The 5,771-nt window shown below is 48.5% G+C and overlaps 1 non-coding gene across 1 annotated transcript; it reads right to left on the bottom strand.

Annotated features, from left to right (window-relative positions):
* Positions 1-5,400: 5,400 nt before the first annotated feature.
* LOC126023596 (U1 spliceosomal RNA) lies at positions 5,401-5,564 on the bottom strand. Its single transcript, XR_007500709.1, has one exon. It is a non-coding gene; the product is annotated as a U1 spliceosomal RNA (small nuclear RNA).
* Positions 5,565-5,771: the final 207 nt, after the last annotated feature.

Here is a 5,771-nt window from a genome sequence, read left to right on the forward strand (position 1 = left end):
ATAGCGTTGGGGACCGGAAAAACTGAGAGGACTCAGATACAGACTTGCACATCCCGGGGGTCACCAAGTCTGGCCCCCACACGCTGCCACGTGCACCCTGGAAAAACCCTGTCAGTGGGGCTGCAAATACCTCAGGGTCTAGGTGCCCCCCGCCCCCCAGGGTGGCTCAGTCCTTCTCTCCAGGCAAGAGGGAGAAAAATAACAAAATGAGGAGAAAATAAGCTGTTTGGCTGTGGTATGAGCAGGAATATCCATGCAGGGCTGCCCACCACTCACCCTGACTTACTCACTCTTTCCACACCCAGCCGGGGCGCCCAGCATGAGACAGACCACCCCCTGCCCCTCCCCCGTCTGGGCTAAAAGCAGGCTGGTGAGTGAGCAGCAGGTTATAAATATGCCCACGGAACTGTGGCCAACTCACTCCTGTCATCCCCTGGGAGGGCAGAGCTTGGGGTGGCTCCTAGGGAGGAGCCAGGGCTTCCCAGTTCCCTGGGGCCCTGAAGAAAGTGGGGCTTTCAAAAGACTGCTGCATTTTTTTTTTTTCTGCTTCTGTCAAAAGGAAGGGACCTCAGCAGTCACTGCATTTCACCTGGACTTGGCTCCATCCAACTGGGCCAGGACTGGAAAATCATCTGGAGGAAAAACTCACTTTGTGTCAGGCTGCAACCCAGCCCCATTTCTCTCCCTCTGCCCCTCTTCCCACTCCCCCAACTCAGTCATTTACCCTCTGCAGAACCAAGGTTCATTAATCCACGGGCCTTAGGCCATTAGGCATTACGGGGAGACCACAGCTAACCGGGGCGCCCAAACACACCTGGCCACTAGGGATGTGCTGGCCTGTGTCTGAGCCTACGCCCCCACTACCCCGCCGGTTCCCCAGCTTTTTTTCCTTTGGCTGCAGACACACAGCTTCCTCCACAGGACAGCTCCCCGGTACCTGCAGGGTTCCAAAGAGAGAGGTGCTGAGAACAAGGTCCCTCAACAGTCCCCTGACCAGCACCTCGGCTCTAAGAGCAGCTCTAACTCCCTTCAGCCTCAGTGGAGTCTCTCTCTCATGAAAGGAAGTTACTCTGTGCTTCTGGGGGACACCTGCACGGGCTGGCTGGCACAGCCTCTATCTCCCAGTCCCTTGCCAACTAGGTGTCAAGCTGGAAAAGAGGGGGCATGCCCCCCTGGGAAGCGTCCAGTTCTCTGCCGCCCTCCTCTCCATTAATCCCCGGAAGTGAAGAGGCCGTCCCTGGCGGCCCCTCGGCCCTATTGTGGCCCCTCGCCCTCCGTGGCTGGCGTCTAATTAACTCCTCCTGTCCCCGGTTTTGTGCGCCCCCCTTACCCCACCTTGTCGGCCCCGCCCCTCCTCTCGGCCCGCTCCCCACCACGGACATTCCAGCCCGGCCGGGCCGCCGTGCCAGGGCAACCAGGGCCTGGCCGAGGCCTAATCCCCCAGCCGCCCGGCCTGGCTGGGGGATCCCCGCTCACCTCCCTGCTCTCCGGGGGCTGCTTGGCTCTGCTGTGGCGGAGACACACAATCAGGACAAAGGCGCAGCCCCCAGGGGGCTAACTCAGCCTTCACGCCCAGGTTGTGCGGCATTTGGGGAGTTTAATGAATTGTCCATCACGTCTTTCAGGGCCCGCCCGTCAGCCTGGATTAATCTTCGGAGCCCTGGTGGGGTAGGAGACACTAAGCCTGTATTTATTACTCTCCCATTGTTACTAATTGAGGTAATTATCTGTGACTCTGGCCTGGCCAACAATGCTGCATTCACTCCTGGGACCTTGATGGGCCTGGCTCCTGTTCTCACCACCAACCCTCCCTCCTCTCTTCTCCCAAAGTCCAGGAGAACTAAGTTGGGCCCTAGAGAATGCCGGGAGAGTGGATAATATCCCACAGTGCTTCACTCCCAACCAATGTCTCCAGCATCATGGAGCTGGAGCTCGGGAGAGGCTGGCTCCCTGATACAAAATAGGAGGGCAGAAAGCAACAAGCTCCAGCTCAGGGCGGATTTGGTTGGCACAGTCCTCAGGGCACAGAGAAGAATATTCTACAGGTCTTGGGTTCTCTGAATTTCCCAGCTTCTTACCTCTGGGCCGATAGTACTAGAGTCTTCATGAATACATCCTTGTATTGATGAAGTCCTAGATTTTTCAGGTTTTAGACCACCCTAACTGGTAACAGAGCAGGGTTTGAAAGCTCCCAGGTCTGGCAGAGTGGCTGAGGAAAGAGGAGTCATGGAGGATGTAAGAGAGGAGAGGAAAAGATTTATTAGGAAGTTTAAACAGCAAGAGGATCCATCCCACATAGGTCACAGCATTTGAAGGATAGCTAATGTGACCATGAAACAAGCTTAGAAAGGTGATTTGAGGGGCTGGGAAGGTGGCGCTAGAGGTAAGGTGTCTGCCTTGCAAGCGCTAGCATAGGATGGACCGCGGTTCGATCCCCCGGAGTCCCATATGGTCCCCCCAAGCCAGGGGCGATTTCTGAGCGCATAGCCAGGAGTAACCCCTGAGCGTCAAATGGGTGTGGCCCAAAAATCAAAAAAAAAAGAAAAAGAAAAAAAAAGAAGGTGATTTGAAGCAATGCCAAAGAGTAGATTTCATATAGAAATGACTTCCTGGTGGGCCAGAGAGATAGCATAAAAGTAGGGCGTTTGCCTTGCATGCAGAAGGTGGTTCGAATCCTGGCATCCCATATGGTCCTCCGAGCCTGCCAGGAGCGATTTCTGAGCATAGAGCCAGGAGTATCCCCTGTTCGCTGCTGGGTGTGACCCAAAAACCAAGTAAAAAAAAAAAAAGAAAAGAAAAAAAGAAATGACTTCCTGGGGCAAGAGGATTGGACCTAGATATAAAAGGAAATAAGGGAGGGAAACATAAGAAAGAGTAGTTTTGATAAAATATAGGGCCGAAGCGATAGCATAAAGGTAGGGCATTTGCCTTGCATGCAGCTGACCCAGGACAGTTCAATTCCTGGCATCCCATATGGTCCCCCGAGCCTGCCAGGAGCAATTTCTGAGCACAGAGCCAGGAGGAGTAAGCCCTGAGCGCCACCAGGTGTGGCCCCAACACAAAACAAACTCAAAAAACAAATAAAAAAATAACCCTACATAGTGAATTCCTTCAGGGCAGGCACTGACTGGTCTTGGTCATTTGTTTTTCCAAGAATTTAACACTGTACTTTCTTTGCACATAGCAGATATATTCACTAGAATTCAATAGAATAGAAACAGGTGAAATATATACTTGCATTTGTATTGGGGTCTGCTATCTATTCTCTTCCACAGCTGCACTAATTCTGTCTCAAGACTTGCAGAAAGGACAAGTCTAGACCTGGACAGTTCTTGGTTGGGCATTTCACCAGCTGCAGGCATGGACTTTGGCCTTGAGGATTCAGAGCTATAGTTGGGATGGCGCCACCTGGTGGTGCCTCTTGGGAAGGCGCAAAGAGATTAGTAGCCACCCTCATCCAAATAATAAAGTGTTTTTCAAACTTTTCGTGCAAAGGCCCACTTTTTTCATGAAAAAATAAAAATAAATCACAAGGCACACCACCATTAGAAAATGTTAAAAAAAAAAGGGGCCAGAGAGATAGCATGTAGGTAAGGCATTTGCCTTGCATGCAGAAGAATAGTGGTTCAAATCCCAGCATCTCTTATGGTCCCCGGAGCCTGCCAGGAGCAATTTCTGAGCATAGAGCCAGGAGTAACCCCTGAGCGCTGCTGGGTGTGACCCCAAAACAAAAACAAAACAAAAAAAACAAAAAATAAAATGTTAAAAAGGGTCTGGAGAGATAGCATGGAGGTAGGGTGTCTGCCTCACATGCAAAAGGACGGTAGTTTGAATCCCAGGATCCCATATGGTCCCCCAAGTCTGCCAGGAGTGATTTCTGAGCATAGAGCCAGGAGTGATCCCTGAGCGCTGCTGGGTGTGACCCAAAAACAAAAACAAAACAAAACAAAACAAAAAAGAAAATTAAAAAAATTGAACTCTGTGCCTATATTGACTATATATAAAGTAATTCTCTTGAATATGAATCAAATAAACACAAAGAAATGATTTTATAATTACTTTATTATAAATAATAAAGTATTTTATAATTGTTCATATTTCTGTTTGTTAGTTAGCTTGTTATCATATTTATGTTTATTTACAACTAATGATTGATCTATTTGTGAGCCGAAGCCGCATGTTACGGACAAAATTTTCCCACGGCACACCAGGCATTATCTCACGGCACATTAGTGTGCCGCGGTACAGTGGTTGAAAAATGCTGAAATAATCTAATGCTGAAATGTCGACCGACTTGTCACTGTTCATGGAGCACAATATTAACACTTGCTCCTTCTTTCTGCCAGTATTCTCTTTTTACTGTTTTGTTTTTGGGCCACATCCAGTGGTGCTCAGGGGTTACTCCTGGTTCTTCATTCAGAAATTACTCCTGTCTGGCTCAAGGGCTATATAGGATACAGGGATTGAATTCGGGTTAGCCACTTGTAAGGCAAACTCCCTATTCACTGTGCTATTGCTCTGGCCCCTCTGCCAGTATTTTCTGAGAACCCACTCAGGCCACGCTTGTTGGAGATACAGAACAAAATCAAAGACAGTACTTTCAAATAATGGGTGCTCAAGCATCATATTTCACAAAATAACTGATAAAGATTACAATAAGCGGGGCCGGAGAAATAGCATGGAGGTAGGGTGTTTGCCTTGCATGCAGAAGGACAGCAGTTTGAACCCCGGCATCCCATATGGTCCTCTGAGCTTGCCAGGAACAATTTTTGAGCATAGAGCCAGGAGTAACCCCTGAGCACTGCCAGGTGTGACCCAAAAACCAAAAAAAAAAAATCATAATAAGCTGCAGGGGAGAAAGTCTATGTGTTCTGAGGAAGCACTGGAACATTCACAGCTCAAAAACTCTCTCCCTCAATCTAACACATTAAAGGTAAAAAATATTATCTTTGTTTTCTAGAGACTCTTCATGATTTGACTGTCATACAGCTCCCCTATTCTTCTGCACTTCTTCATTTTCTGGCATGTTTATCAAGAAAGGTGCTTTCCCACCTTTCCATCCTTGCCCGCACCTCAGAATGCAGCTACTCCCCAAATCCCTCTGTTGAAATCTATTTCAAATCCCTCTTCCTCGAGGAAAGAGCTTCCGATTTCTCTTAGTAAACTTGCCTCTTACATATCCTTAAGTATTTCTTTCTTTCTTTTTTTGGGGGGGCAGGATTTACTCTTGGCTCTGCACTAGAAGTTGCTCCTGGAAGGCTGAGGGGGCCATACGGGATGCTGGACTCAAACTGGGGTTCGTCCTGTGATGGCTGAGTGAAAGGCAAACATCTTACTGCTGTGCTATCACTCTGGCCCCCTAAAGTGTTTCTTGGGCAGTTTTCATTTTTTGGTCTTTTTTAGGGGAGAGCACGAACACAGTCCCCCACTACCACAAATTTTGCAGTCGAGTTTCCCACATTTGGGGAAATCGCAGGAGTCAGCACATCCAGAGTGCAATGGATAAGTCTCACCCTGGGAAAACCACCTTCATGATCATGGTATCTCCCCTGCCAGGTAAGTATTCTTGGGCAGTTTTCATTAACACAATGTTGGGTGTCTCATGGATAGTTGTCTTTATTTACTACTTCATCCTTCTTAGGTTATAGCTTCTTGAAACACAGCTTCTTTGTTTCATTCACGTTGGCATCCTTTGTGGTTCTGAGATAGGCACATCATTCATATTCCTTCATTAAGTAAAAGTAAGTTAAAAAAAAGTAAATGAGGGCCCG

Source organism: Suncus etruscus, chromosome 11 (assembly GCF_024139225.1).
Source record: "Suncus etruscus isolate mSunEtr1 chromosome 11, mSunEtr1.pri.cur, whole genome shotgun sequence".
In the NCBI taxonomy this organism is placed as follows: Eukaryota; Metazoa; Chordata; class Mammalia; order Eulipotyphla; family Soricidae; genus Suncus; species Suncus etruscus.